At 39.2% G+C, this 15,827-nt stretch overlaps 1 protein-coding gene across 3 annotated transcripts in view; it reads right to left on the reverse strand.

The window, feature by feature from the left end:
* Ppp1r17 (protein phosphatase 1 regulatory subunit 17) overlaps positions 1 to 15,827 on the reverse strand; it is a 43,290-nt gene that overhangs the window by 16,458 nt on the left and 11,005 nt on the right. For all 3 annotated transcript variants that reach the window (XR_003836947.2, XM_029478743.2, XM_085839690.1), the window contains exon 2: positions 4,548 to 4,621. The gene's annotated coding sequence lies outside the window, so the exon portion shown is untranslated. The remainder of the gene's footprint in view (positions 1 to 4,547; positions 4,622 to 15,827) is intronic.

Below are 15,827 nucleotides of genomic sequence, written 5' to 3' on the forward strand. Positions count from 1 at the left end.
ACCAAAACAACCAACCAACCAAATAAACAAAAGAAAGACTGCCAAAGGATTGCTTGGGAAAGAAAGTCCTCATGTTGAGGGGCAGTGAGAGGAAGCAATTCACTGCTTCCAGCTGCCTGTCTCCTAACCAACAGCCTTGCCGGACACTCTATTAGCAGTGTCTTCATTTAACCATAAGTGGAAAACATATTTTCTCCCAAAAAGCTTAATATTTTAAGCTTAATTTTAATATTTTGCTTCAAATGTCCGTTGAGAAAATCACTTCAAATAAAAACAACTCTTAGCACAGAAATTTAAAGAAATTTAAAGAAATAATTCAGAAGGAATCCCTATAACCCCTAGGCAATTTCTTGCCAATGCAAGCATCTTAATAAACTATAACAATATCAAGTGACCCCATAGTATTGATGTCATAATATTCAGAACATTGCTGTCATCACATGAGTCCCTCAGCAGGCATGTATATAGGTAGACCTATGTCTCACTAACCCATTCCCCTACTACCAGTTTGTTCTATATTTCTGGGATTTTGTTACTTCAATTTGAAGAGCCTGGAGTTCTGCAGGAGGAGGCTTTGGGCTGGCATTTCTCTTTCAGCATATTCTCTGAAGATTCATCACTGCCTGAACCAGCCACACCTTCCTTTTCACTATAGAGCAATGTTGGGTGACTTCAGTGTGCTTAAGCATTCACCTACTAAAGAACACCTGGGTTGTCCCCAGTGCTGGGCGATTACAAAGGAAGCTGCTCTGAACACTTGTGTAGAGGCTTTTTGTGCGAACGAAATCTCTTGTTTCTCTTGGATAAGTGCCCAGAGTACAATTTCTAGCAACTGAACATTTAAGGTTATGATACCATACAGCAGCTGTACGGATTCTCATCCTCGCTAGCAGAGTGGAATGCTCTGGTCTCTTATCTTCAGGAGCCTTTCATATTGTCATGATTTTCCTGAATACCCTTCTCATCATGTAGTGATTGCTCATTGTGGTTTTAATTTGCATCACCTAAAGGGACTGTGATATTAAACATTTTTCATGTTCTTATTTATCATGTATATATTTTCCTTGGGAAGTGCCTCTTCGCATCTTCACTCGTTTTCCAATTGGATTTTTTTATTGTTGAATTTTCAAAATTCTTTACATATACTAGATACTAGTTCTTAATTAAAATTTTACTTTGCAATTATTTACTCACAACTTGTGCTTATCTTTTTAGTCTCTTAGTAGAGCCCATCTCACACACATACACACACATACACACACACACAAACACACACACACACATAAACAAAAGGTTCTTAAATTTTTACAGAATCAAATTTATCACTAAAACGCATAGGTAAGCTGAGCAGTGGTGGCACACGCCTTTAATCCCAGCACTTAGGAGGTAGAGGTAGTTCAAGTCCAGCCTGGTCTACAGAGTGAGTTCCAGGATGACCTGGGCTACACAGAGAAACACTGTCTCAAAAAAAAAAAAACAAAAACAAAAACAAAAACAAAAAAACCAAAACCAAAAAAAACAAAAGCATAGGTAATTGAAATATTTCTGAGATTCCTCAGAACTGAACTGTCTTATTGTGAGGCATTCTAGCCTGTGGAATTTTGTAAACTTTTTAGATGTTTAATTTACCACAGTTCAAAGGGATTATCTACAAAGCATACAGGTTGCTACATCTTTTTGCCTAGGCATATATATATATATATATATATATATATATATATATATATATATACACACACACACACCCGGGTTCAGCTTGGGGCTGCTGTGGACTCCCCATCCCCCACACATACACACTCCAGCTGATCATGTCCCTCCCCACTCTCAAGACAGATGAAAACTGCAAGTGAAATGACAGATGGTAATGCAGATGTATGCCTTGGAGAGCTTTAAATAACAACTACACATGGGCACTGGTGAAATCACCGACCCATGCTGAACACTCCAGTGTCAGTACAAGAGGCTACTGTGTTTGCAAACTGCTCTACAGTACGCAGAGCCCTCTGATGGACACCTGAGGCTTCTGCTCTCTTTATGAATGCATTTTCACTTTTTCACAAGGATTGAATCTTTATGAATGTGACCAGTATCAAAAATATGCACTTCTAAACAACTTATTTCAGTTAATAACCCATGAAATGGCCTCTTAAAACATTTACTGTTCAAAATCAATCTAGTAAAGTTTTTATGTGGCTGGGGAGTGTGTGTGTGTGTGTGAGTGTGTGTGTGTGTGTGTGTGTACACATGTGTTTGAGAGAGGGAGAGAGACAGAGACAGAGAGAGTGAGAGAGACAGACAGACAGAGAGAAAGAGAGAGATCTCCCAGAAGTTTTGGAGACGTCTTTGTCCACATCGACCTCTGAGGGAGGGAATTATCTCCCTCAGATTGACACTTTCAGGTAAACAGCTGTCTAGGCTTTTGCTCTGGCCACAGCTTTGAACACATTTTGGCTCCTGATAATGGGGAGCATTTGAGTTAAGAACAAGAAATTCTGTTATCTAACAAATTACTCACAATAAAAACTTATAACATACTTAATCTTTAAATGTCTTTCACTTTGGTTGGGGCCGGTCGTTGTGAAAAGCTGGTGGAGATGGAGCCTTTGTGTGTGGCACTGAGTTCCCCTCACGGGTGACATTTTGTCACGCTGGGGCAGAAGGTCTCGGCTTCTGACTGAGGATACTGCTGTTCGTCCAACCACCTTCTCATCTCAATTTTCTTGTATGTCTTTCCATGCTTGTGTGTCATGCTTTTACCAGTCAGGTAGATTTATGCATGTACCAGCACACTGCAGACACTAGTAACCCCCCTAGTGTCAGGGTCCCTCTTGCTAGGCTTTTAGGGGTGCAGCTCCTCTCTCTTCCTCCACCTTCCATGGTGGTCTGCGCAGTCATTAATCTGTCCTCTGGGATTTTGTCAATTCACCGAATGTGCCCTGCCCTGGCTACATATGATGAGCTTCTCACTGCATCTCAGGTGCATGTTCTCACATCAGGTTGCAAGGTAAAACCTGATTTTCTGAGACGTACGTTCTAGCCAAGACACACAGCTACTAAGAGCAAAGGGGTGACTGGGAGCCAGGTACCTCTTCTCCAGAGTCCATGGTGTCCTTTGTCTCTCTCTGTGATGAGGGTGACACTTCCTGAGTGTCACACATTTGCGGCCTCCTTGGCCTTCTGTTCTTCCACTTCCATGTGTTGTTGGAATGAAATCAGGGCTTTAGTCACAAGAACCATTTTCTCAAAACTGCAATCTGCCTTCTATATGAGAGTGATCACTGCTCAGGAGAGGAGCAGTTTTCCCTCAGTCACTATTCAAAAGGTTTGCGTGAGTATCAGTTCTGTCACAGCTCCCCAGGTGTGCAATCAATACATGTACCAAAGATAAGGATGCTAAGGATGCTCTGGCTGATCCAGCAGCAAGCTGTGAAGGGGCTAACCTGGTCACAGCTGGCCTCCACAACACCCAAGAAAGGCTAGGCCCATGGAGAGTGAAATCTTTGCTCACTTCTTTCTCAATGAGCGATTGTAATTCTCAAATGTAAGTTGTCCAAGTTTTGAGAAAGATTCACTACAGAGAGAAGGCAATAGAGAAAACAAGTCCAATCCTCACTGAGTTGCCAAAGCCCATGAAATGTTCTGCAAGTGTTCTTATAAGGCTGCCTTGTTGGAGGAAGCCAGAGAGGGGATTGATGTCAGCTAGCAGATGGTGAGGAGAGAGGCAAACACATGGCTTCTGCAGGCTTCTGAATGCAGAGGGAGGGAGTGTGTACACCCTCCCAGAGGGCACATAGAATTAAGGTATGTAACAATGTATTTGAAAGCCTTTTCTTTTTTTTTTGCACAAAGAGCAGTATTTAGAAATACAGGGTTATTGTTCTTGAATAGTGCTATAAAATATTAGTAATTAAGTTCATTAACTTTCCATGAACATAAGGAAAAGTGTTTAGTAAGATCTTTACAATGTGGAAAAGATCTTTTTAAGTTTTAAGATTTTTGTTTTTTACCTCTTTAGTTTCAACTGTATAAAAAAATGACACCCAGTTTTGGGGATGTGCAAAAGCCCAGCATGTGTTTGCAATAGCAGCTATAATTTCTGCACTTGGTTTAAAGAAACATGTGTGCCGCATGTCAGCCCACTCATAAAGCCCAGGGAAGCTCTCTTCCATTTGCTGGTGAGAAGGTCAGCACCTCAGGTGTTGACAAAGGTGTGTGTGCCAAGCTTTGGTCTACTCCTTGGCCAGACAGTGACAGCACAGGAATGCCACATATGTGCAGCCCACATGCTTAGGTCTAGAGGGGTTGGGTAACCTGTCCATGCTTTATTAGAAAGGAAGCACATGCCTTCTCATTCAGTTGTGTGCTCTTGGGGGTTTGGGTTACTGGTATAGAGAAAACCAAGCTTATCTTACTTCTGTTCCCGTTTTCAGGAAGACTGATTCCCATTGCCTTGCAGGACACCGCAATGATACCGATTGCCTGCAAGGTCAGTTTTGAGCATTTGCATCAACAACCAGGCTCACCTGGGCTAATCCCATCTCATCTACCTGATAGGCCACTGCTTCCTGAACAGTCTTCTCCCGGTCTTCATACACATTTCTGTCTAATACATATGATATACCTGGAGAGATAGCAGAAGGTCTGAGGTCACAGAGAATTGTGCTTAAATCCCATCTCCTCAATTTACACCATGTTGACCATAGATAACTTAATATCTGGAATCTAATTTTTCCAGCTTGAAAAGGAGTGTCCCACTTGTTTACAGAGATGTAATAAGTATTATATGAGATGATACTACCTAAGTATCGGATACAACGGCTGATTCATTGTCAGTTGATCCATTGTAGGCACCTAAAAACATTCCTACTTGTCCCATTAATAATAGAAATCTAAAACTCAAGTCTAAATCTGTTCTAGTGAGAATCTCCTGGGTCAGCTTAGACAGCTCTATGCTTAGATACTCATTAGAACTTTGTAAACCATTTACAAGATCTACTGGTATGAGATTATAAAGATTATAACTTCATGACTGTCCCCTCTATTCAATCAAAGGGAAAGTGAAAAGAAGCTTGTGTTATTGTTTGGGTTTTTGTTTGTTTGTTTGTTTGTTTTTTGTTTTTTGTTTGTGTTTTGTTTTGGTTTTTTGAGACAGGGTTTCTCTGTATAGCCTTGGCTGTCCTGGAACTCACTCTGTAGACCAGGCTGGCTTCGAACTCAGAAATCCGCCTGCCTCTGCTGGGATTAAAGGCATGTGCCACCATGCCCAGCTGTGTTATTGTTAAGAATCTAGAAAATCACAAGATTTCAGAAATTAGTGTTTTGACCTACTATAGAAATGATGATGCAAAGAAGTCTAGTGATCTAAGTTTAATAAACTTACTTCTGTTGGGAGAGAAGAAGAAATGGAAATAAAGATGGGGTAAGAGCTGGAGAGACAGATGAGAGCTCCGAGGATCCACGGACAGAAAGAATCCTTCTTCCCCAGACATCTTCACTGGGGGAAGCAAGGACTGCACACCGGGCAAACACACTGGGCCTCAGCACACCTTCTCCTAGGTAAGCAGAGTGGGCCACCGAAGATTGCCTGGAGGGCAGGGCAGCCAAGGGAGGCCCAGAGGAATCAGAAAACCACCTTAGCTTTAACCAGTGTAAATTCCAAATAGACTATGATAATAAAAGCAAGAAATAAAATTGCTCATGGGAAGGAAATACAGGTGAAATACAAGGATACAAATTTCATATTTTTGAATATGAAAAGCATTAAAGCAGAGGCCATGAAAACTGAATATTTATACAAAGTTTATAAACTAATCTAAGAACTTTAAACAAATTCAGATTGTTTACAGTATATATGACAAAGAATGGATGTCTTTAGTCTAGAAAGAGAGTTCTTACATACTGAAGAGAAAGAGAAATAATTTCGCTCCTAAAAAGACTGATTGTACAAATGAAAAGACTAAGTTGGGAAATAAACTTTTAGCCAACCATCTCTTGAGAGATTAGATGTGCTACAATAAGTCAGAAGTCAGGACCTAGAAATTGACAATCACCTTGCTTGTTTTTTCCCTTACTTTAACTCAACTCAACCAGAAAAAAAGTAAATAAGTTGTATAAACTGATGTTATAGGATACCCACCTTATTAGCCTGCTTCTATCTTTCCAATGCCAATTTTGAATCAGGGCACACCAGTAGTCTTCCTTTTCCTTTTAATTTATTATAAAATTTTGCAACCCATGATCTGTTTTTGAGTCTGACAAATGCATGTGCTGACAGCTGACTCCCTTATTACAGTCATCTCTGGATGGGCCATCTCTGTTTCTTCTCATGTGAGTGAATCTTATTTATTTCATCTCCATGAGTACAAGCAGAGACTATCCTGACATCCTGGGCATGGTGTGGGAGAAAGCCAGATGTTAGTGCTAGTTTGGTGACTTGAGATGGGATGGGTAGGCAACATACAGCAGGTAGTTGACCTAGTAGGCATATGACACAACCATGCCAGCACATGGTGCCCAGATGCAATAGGACTCTGTGACAGAGGTGGTAAAGACATTGTGTTATATTCTGGGTTTAAAGTTCAGTAGATGCCTGTGGATCATTTAAAAGCATAACTAACTGTTTTAAAATCCAAACCACACTAAGATAAGAGTTACCTGTTAGTGGGATTAGGAGACAAACGGTTTGCAAAGTGGTATTCAGGAACATGAAGGAGAGACTGTGGAAGAAAACCACACTGGGCAGGAATTGTTGAGGACTGATGAAATGGTTAGGGCTGGCTCAGCATTATAGGAAATTGGGCATGCCATCTATGAATGCTTGAAACTGCCTGAAAGATAAGGTGCAAAGTCACTCACACTCTCAAAGTAGACTGCCTTCTAACATAGGTATATCTGTGACATCTGAACAGTTACCCAGGTGCCTGTCACAGGTGAGAATGGGGTTGGAAGTGTCCTAGATCATAGTGGAACATGTCTACATTGCACACAGTAGTGTGCTTGCTTTACAAACCTTCTATATCAGGTAAGGAGATGGACTGAAGACCGGAGGTCAAGGAAAGTAAGGGGAACTTATTCTTTTTTATTTTTAAATTATATCTGATAGTAAAAATTGGCTTCAGGAAGCAATTCAGTGCTGGGAAAGGTGCTTATTAGAAAAGGTGCTGAATAGCAGCCAGCAAATCCTGCCATGTGGGTGAGAGTCTAATAAAGCTTGTCTCTTTACCACCCACATCAGTCTGCACAAAGGAAAGGGCCCTTCGGGCAAAATGAGGAGTCGGATGAAACTTGTGTTTTCCTACACATAGATGCCCTATTGTTTTCTCTGAGTACAGCTCTGATGATGGCAGATCACGATGTGACAAAGTCATTCTTGGCTGTCAGTTATGGAGAGCGTTGCCGTAGTCACTCCTAGGGGCCTGTATTTTACTCTGGCTATGGGTCTTTGAAATAAAATGTGGGATCAAAATACTAGGTGGGACAATACACCCTGAATACATCCTAATTACATAAGAGAAAATTTTAAGTCTTTTTTACTGATAAACTAGTCTATAGTGGCCAATGAAGGTTGACAGATATTTTGGGCAGACAGTTTTTTCTGGGAAAACTTGTGAGTTGTTCTGTTCAACCCACAGCAACCTTCTTTTTTATTTAAAAATAAAACATGAATGGGAAATAAAAAGGTGAAAAAAGAGGAAAGGAAAGAAAAGAAAAGGAAAGGAGAGGGGAGGGGAGGGGAGGGGAGGGGAGGGGAGGGGAGGGGAGGGGAGGGGAGGGGAGGGGAGGGGAGGGGAGGGGAGGAACACAAAACTTGAGTGTTGTGCCAACTATTACAGAAGTTCCTGTCTGATTGCTCTCTGTTTGCTATGCCTGGAGTCATTTACCCACAAGGTAGCCAGACTAACCTCTTAAACTGAATTACACCATGTCACCACCCTACTTCAAACCCTGCAGCCGCTTCTTTTGGCATTCAAAACAAAATTCAAATGTCATTGAACTTAACGGAGTACTATAGTTTTGGATGCCCCTAAAGGCTGTAGAAAAAGCTTGGTCTTTAGCTTGTGGCATTTTGAAGAGGTGGTAAAACCTTTAAAGGGGAAGTACAAACTAGAAGAAAGTTTGGCCATTTTGAAGCTTGTCCATCCTTAAAGGGCTCTTAAGACAGTGGACCCACCTGGGCAGTGGTGGCCACCCCTTTAATCCTAGCACTTGGGAGACAGGCAGATTTCTGAGTTTGAGGCCAGCCTGGTCTACAGAGTACATTCCAGGGTTGTACAGAGAAACCCTGTCTTAGAAAAGAAAAAGACTGTGGACCCCAGGCAAATGGAGATTTATGTTGCTTCTGACTATCATGAGCAATCCTTCTTGAACATTTGTGTATAAATCTACATGCAGTCATGAATTTTTGTGGGTAGACAGGAGTAGTATAGTTAGGTCAGGTGGTAATTCTGAGTTCACCATATTGAAAAAATAATATATTATTTTTAAATTGGCTATGTCCGTCTTTCTATTGCCACAAAAATTATAAAGAGTTGTGATTTCTCTACATCTTCAACACTTGTTGACATGGGATTCACTTAATTTCATTATTCTGGTTTCTGTCACTGATGGAGCTGCCAATGGCTGATGACACAGTGCATCAGCTATCACATCTAATTTGTTAATTATATTATATAATTGTACTTGTTATTATTTAAATTTTTATTGCTTTTACATACTTACTTATATTTTACCTATTTGTGTCCTGAATATCTCACAGAATGTAAACTATGAAAGCAAGACCTTGTCTATCTGGCTTTGTGTGTTTGAGACACTTTGATATTGACTAGCATAAAGTATAAACTCAGTAGCTGTTTGTTGAACAAATCAGCCATCTTACTTAGGGATTCAATGGGTAATTATCTAAGAAAAGTTCCTTGAAATACAGTCAAAGTATTATAGATAAGAGACTCTGCCTTTGATATACTCTTGGAATTGAAATTTTTTTTTAATTTATAAACTAATATGAATTGGTTCTTTCCCAATGACCACATTCTACTCCAGATTCTAGTCTATGACTGCAAGAAGGAGGATTCTGATATCCATATCTTAAATACACTCCAGTCACTATCAGTGTCCAATATGACCACACACTTTGATACCAGTTGGAAACAGAGCTCATTCGTGTGACCAGCTTCCATGTTACACTCTTGCTCTCTAGTGCATGGAATCAGCAGGTGTCTTTACCATATTCTTTACTTTAGTCCTTACTAAAGCACGCATCTTTCTTTTCTGCTTTTTTTTTCCCCCATCGAGCATAGTCTTACTCTAACTCCAGCACTCATACCTAGAGTCCTATACTGTACTGCTTGAGTTTTGCAATATCAATGTCTGCCTGCTGCTCTCTGTGTACATTCTCTTACTATCATTCCTGAACTGGGTGGTGCAAGCAAGCCTGGATTTCATTTCAAATCAGTCTGTCCTCTCCTGCTCCAAACCATGACCCTGGATACTTAGTCATAATTTTTTTTGGCTAATGGATACACAGGAACAGATTCTGAGGAACAGGACCCAGCAAATTGGATTTCAAATGTAGAATCTATGATGATAAAGATTGACTGAATGTCTGAGTCATTTCTTCAGATCCTTCCTATCTCGATATTCTATTTGTTCATATTTTTAGTACTGCTGTAGTTTCTTGATTTTACCTTTATAATAGGCTTTAAATTAAGACTGAGTAGAGAGATCTCTGCTTCAGGTGCTCTACGGTTCTTTGGAGGGTGGATTTTTGTTTATTAATTTTGTTATTGCACTGTTTCATACATATAAACAGTATGTTCTTATTACTCTCTCCCTCACTCCTTCTTACCTTCCTCACAACATTCATCAACTTTATGCTTCTTTCTCTCAATTTTCTTTGCTACTCAAACTCTTTTATTTTACCACATTAACTTTATAATATGAGGATCTATTTCTTTAAATATTCTGCTAAGAGATTTAATTTTAGTTGAATCCCTAGGTCAAATTTTGGCATGGTGATATTTTACCAACTCTTCCAATTCATAAACATATTATCTACCTACCTACTTCAGTTTTATGGGCTTATTCACTAATGATGGGTAGTCAAAATCCAGTGCTGAAATAGGTGGCCCTGATCAAATGAAATGAATAACAAAACCAAACCAAGAGTCATGAATCTGGGTAAGAATACGTGGCGATAAAGATAGGTATCCCTATGGTTGTGAGGGAGGTAAGAAGGAGTGAGGGAGAGAATTATAAGAATATATTGTTTATATGTATGAAACAGTGCAATAACAAAATTAATAAACAAAAATCCACCCTCCAAAGTATCAGAGAACACCTGAAGCCCATAGCAGAGATCTGTAATCCAATTACCTGATGCCCCTAAATACATTTGCTAAATGCATTGACTTAAGACTTTATTTTGTTCTGTATCTGTATAAGAAATCATATAACTGTATACATCCAAGGCAACCTGAATCCTTGTTCCTGACCAAAGTTATCCTCACTTGACTCAGAACATATCTTACTTCCTTTAAATAACATACTTTTTTATACCTCTTAGTCAAAAAACATTTATACACTTTCTAAAGTTTGCATGCTTCATTTACTTTTTAAATTTTACTTAGGACCTTATTTTTCTAATTACTCATTACAACATATAAACCTGCAAGGTTTGTACACTGAGCTAGGGTTATGCAGTCTTGCTAAACATACTGTGTCGTACCTCTTTTGGAGATCCTTTGGGGTTTTCTAGTTAGTCTCATTTATGAATACATTTTTACTTTTTAAGACATATATGCTGCTTGGGCACAATCTTGGCAGACAGTCCCACAGTCCCCAGAGGAGAGGATTCTCCACTCCTGGACACTCTAACACACCAAGTGTCTTAGGATTCCAGGATTCCAGAATCCCAGGAGCTTGATCACACCAGGATCTCAGGATCTCAGAAGCAGCTTGACTCCCAGGAACTCTGGCACACCCAGAATCACAGGATCACAGAGAAAGCCAGATTCCGAGGAGTTCTGACTCAACTGGGATTACAGGAAGGAGAGGATCCAATCAGATATACCAAGGGCAGAGAGCTCTTGAGATAATCAGATGTCAGGAGGAAAGCATAAGAACAGAAGCAACAGAAACCAACCTTACTTGGCATCATCAGAAATCAATTCTCTTACCATAGCAAGTTCTGGGTACACCACCACACCAGAAAAGCAAGATAAGGATCTAAAGCCACTTCTCATGATGACGATAGAGGACTTTAAGAAGGACATAAATAACTCCCTTACAGAAATACAGGAGAACACAGGTAAATAAGTAGAAACCCTTAAAGAGGAAACACAAAAACACCTTAAAGAATTACAGAAAAACAAAACCAAACAGGTGAAGGAATTGAACAAAACCATCCTGGATCTAAAAATGGAAGTAGAAACAATAAAGAAATGACAAAGAGAGACAACTCTGGAGATAGAAAACCTAGGAAAAAGATCAGGAATCATAGATGAAAGCATCGCCAACAGAATACAAGAGATAGAGGAGAGAGTCTCAGGTGGAGAAGATACCACAGAAAACATTGACACAACAATCAAAGAAAATGAAAAATGCAAAAAGATCCTAACCCAAAACACACAATGAGAAGACCAAACCTAAGGATAATAGGTATAGATGAGAATGAAGATTTTCAACTTAAAGGGACAGTAAATATCTTCAACAAAATTCTAGAAGTAAACTTCCCTAACCTAAAGAAAGAGATGCCCATGAACATACAAGAAGCCTACAGAACTCCAAATAGATTGGACCAGAAAAGAAATTCCTCCCCAAATGCACAAAACAAAGAAAGAATATTCAAAGCAGTAAGGGAAAAAGGTCAAGTAACAGATAAAGGCAGACCTATCAGAATTACACCAGACTTCTTGCCAGAGACGATGAAAGCCAGTAGATCCTGGGCAGATGTCATACAGACCCTAAGAGAGCACAGATTCCAACCCAGGCTACTATACCTGGCAAAACTCTCAATTACCATAGATGGAGAAACCAAGGTATTCCATGACAAAACTAAATTTACACAATATCTTTCCATGAATCCAGCCCTTCAAAGGATAATAAAGGGAAAGCTCCAACAAAAGGAGGGAAATTATGCCCTAGAAAAAGCAAGAAAGTAATTATTCAACAAACCTAAAAGAAGACAGCCATATGAACAGAATTCCAACTCTAACAACAAAAATAATAGGAAGAAAAATTACTTTTCTTTAATATCTCTCAATGGACTTAATTCCCCAATAAAAAGACATAGGCTAACAGACCGGTTACATAAACAGGACTCAACATTTTGCTGCATACAGGAAACCCCTCGTCAGTTACAAAGACAGACAATACCTCAGAGTAAAAGGCTGGAAAACAATTTTCCAAGCAAACAGTCCGAAGAAACAAGTTGGAGTAGCCGTTCTAATATCCAATAAAATTGACTTTCAACCTAAAGTTATCAAAAAAATAAGGAGAGACACTTCATATTCATCAAAGGTAAAATCTACCAAGATGAACTCTCAATTCTGAACATCTGTGGTCCAAATGCAAGGGCATCCATGTTCATAAAAGAAACCTTACTAAAGCTCAAAGCACACATTGTACTGTACACAATAATAGTGGGAGATTTCAACACCCCAATCTCATCAATGGACAGATCATGGAAACAGAAACTAATCAGAGACACAGTGAAACTAACAGTAGTTATGAAACAAATGGATTTATCAGACATCTATAGAATATTTTATCCTAAAACAAAAGGATATAGCTTCTTCTCAGCACCTCATGGTACCTTCTCCAAAATTGACCATATAATCGGTCACAAAACAGGCCTTAACAGATACAAGAACATTGAAAGAATCCCATGCCAGATTAACAGATTACCTTGGACTAAGGCTGATCTTCAATAACAACATAAATAAGAGAAAGCCCACATACATGTGGAAGATGAACAACACTCTTCTAAATGACAACTTGGTCAAGGAAGAAATAAAGAAAGAAATTAAAGACTTTTTTAAAGTTTAATGAAAATGAAGCCACAACATACCCAAACTTATGGGACACAATTAAAGCAGTCCTAAAAGGAAAACTCATAGTTCTGAGTGCCTCCAAAAAGAAACTGGAGAGAGCATATACTAGCAGCCTGACAGCACACCTGACAGTTCTAGAAAAAAAAAGAAGCAAATTCACCCAAGAGGAGTAGACTGCAAGAAAAAAATCACATTCAGGGATGAAATCAATCAAGTGGAAACAAAAAGAACTATACAAAGAATCAACCAAACCAGTGAGAAAATCAACAAGATAGATAAACCCTTAGCCAGACTAACTAGAGGGCACAGAGACAGTATCCTAATTAACAAAATCCAGAAATGAAAAGGGAGACATAACAAAAGAAACCGAGGAAATCCAAAATATCACGAGATCCTACTACAAAAGCCTATACTCAACAAGACTAGAAAACCTGGACGAAATGGACAGTTTTCTAGACAGATACCAGGTACCAAAGTTAAATCAGGATCAGATTAACGATCTAAACAGTCCCATATCCCCTAAAGAAATAGAAATAGTCATAGTCTCCCAACTAAAAAAAGCCCAGGATCAGATGGGTTTAGTGCAAGGTTCTATCACACCTTCAAATAAGACAAAATACCAAACCTCCTCAAACTATTCCACAAAATAGAAACAGAAGATAATCTACCCAATTCATTCTATGAAGCCACAATCACTCCTAAACCACACAAAGACCCAACAAAGAAAGAGAAATTCAGACCAATTTCCCTTATGAATATTGAGGCAAAAATACTCAATAAAATTCTTACAAACTGAATCCAAGAACACATTAAAATGATCATCCATCATGATCAAGTAGGCTTCATCCTAGGGATGCAGGGATGGTTCAATATACAGAAATCCATCAATGTAATCTACTATATAAACAAATTCAAAGAAAAAAACATATGATCATTTCATTAGATGCTGAGAAAGCATTCAACAAAATCCAACACCGCTTCATTATAAAAGTTTTGGTAAGATCAGGAATTTGAGGCCCATACCTAAACATATTAAAAGCAATACACAGCAAACCAGTAGCCAACATCAAACTAAATGGAGATACTGGAAGCAATCCCACTGAAATCAGAGACTAGACAAGGCTGCCCTCTCTCTCCCTACCTATTCAATATTGTACATGAACTCCTAGACAGAACAATTAGACAACAAAAGTAGATCAAAGGGATACAAATTGGAAAGAAAGAAGTTGAAATATCACTCTTTGCAGATGATATGATAGTATACTTAAGTGACCCCAAAAATTCCACAAGAGATCTCCTAAACCTGATAAACAACTTCAGCACAGTAGCTGGATATAAAATTATCTCAAACAAATCAGTAACCTTCCTCTACACAAAGGATAAACAGGCTGAGAAAGAAATTAGGGAAACAACACCCTTCATAATAGTCCCAAATAATATAAAATATCTTGGTGTGACTCTAACTAAGCAAGTGAAAGATATGTATAAGAACTTCCAATGTCTGAAGAAAGAAATCGAAGAAAATCTAAAAAGATGGAAAGATCTCCCATGCTCATGGACTGGCAGGATTAATATAGTCAAAATGGCTATCTTGCCAAAAGCAATCTACAGATTCAATGCAATTCCCATCAAAATTCCAAGTCAGTTGTCCACAGAGTTAGAAAGGGTGACTTTTAAATTCATCTGGAATAACGAAAAAACCTAGGATAGCAAAAACTATTCTTAACAATAAAAGAACCTCTGGTGGAATCACCATGCCTGACCTCAAGCTGTACTACAGAGCAATTGTGATAAAAACTGCATGGTATTGGTATAGTGACAGACAGGTAGATCAATGGAACAGAATTGAAGACCCAGAAATGAACCCACACACCTTGGTCACTTGATCTTTGATAAAGGAGCTAAAACCATCCAGTGAAGTGACAGCATTTTAAACAAATTGGTGCTGGTCAACTGGTGGTCAGCACATAGAAGAATGCCAATTGACACACTCTTTTCTCCTTGTACAAAGCTCAAGACATAGTGGATCAAGGACCTCCACATAAAGCCAGAAACACTGGAACTTATTGAGGAGAAAGTAGGGAAGATCCTCAAAAATATGGGCACAGGGCAAAACTCCTGAACAGAACAGCAATGGTTTGTGCTGTAAGATCAAGAATCGACAACTGGAACGTCATAAAATTGCAACGCTTCTGTAAGGCAAAGGACACTTTCAATAAGACAAAAAGGCAACCAACAGATTGGGAAAAGATCTTTACCAATTCTAAGGGGGCTAATATTCAACATATATAAAGAACTCAAGAAGTTAGACTCCAGAGAAACAAATAACCCTATTTAAAAATGGGGTACAGAACTAAACAAAGAACTCTCAACTGAGGAAAACGGAATGGCTGAGAAGCATCTAAAAAAGTGTTTAATATCCTTAGTTACCAGGGAAATGTGAATCAAAACAACCTTAAGATTCTACCTCACACCAGTCAGAATGGCTAAGTTCAAAACCTCAGGTCACAGCAGATGCTAGTGAGGATGTGGAGAAAGAGGAACACTCCTCCACTGTTGGTGGGATTGCAAGCTGGTAAAACCACTCTGGAAGTCAGTTTGGTGGTTCCTAAGAAAGTTGCACATACTACCTGAGGACCCAGCAATACCTCTCCTGGGCATATATCCAGAAGATGTCCCAACCGGTAAGAAGGACACATGCTCCACTATGTTCATAGCAGCCCTATTTATAATAGCCAGAAGCGGGAAAGAACCCAGATGTCCCTCAATAGAGGAATG

This window comes from Mus caroli, unplaced genomic scaffold, assembly GCF_978045245.1.
Source record: "Mus caroli unplaced genomic scaffold, Mus_caroli_1 scaffold_7, whole genome shotgun sequence".
NCBI lineage: Eukaryota > Metazoa > Chordata > Mammalia > Rodentia > Muridae > Mus > Mus caroli.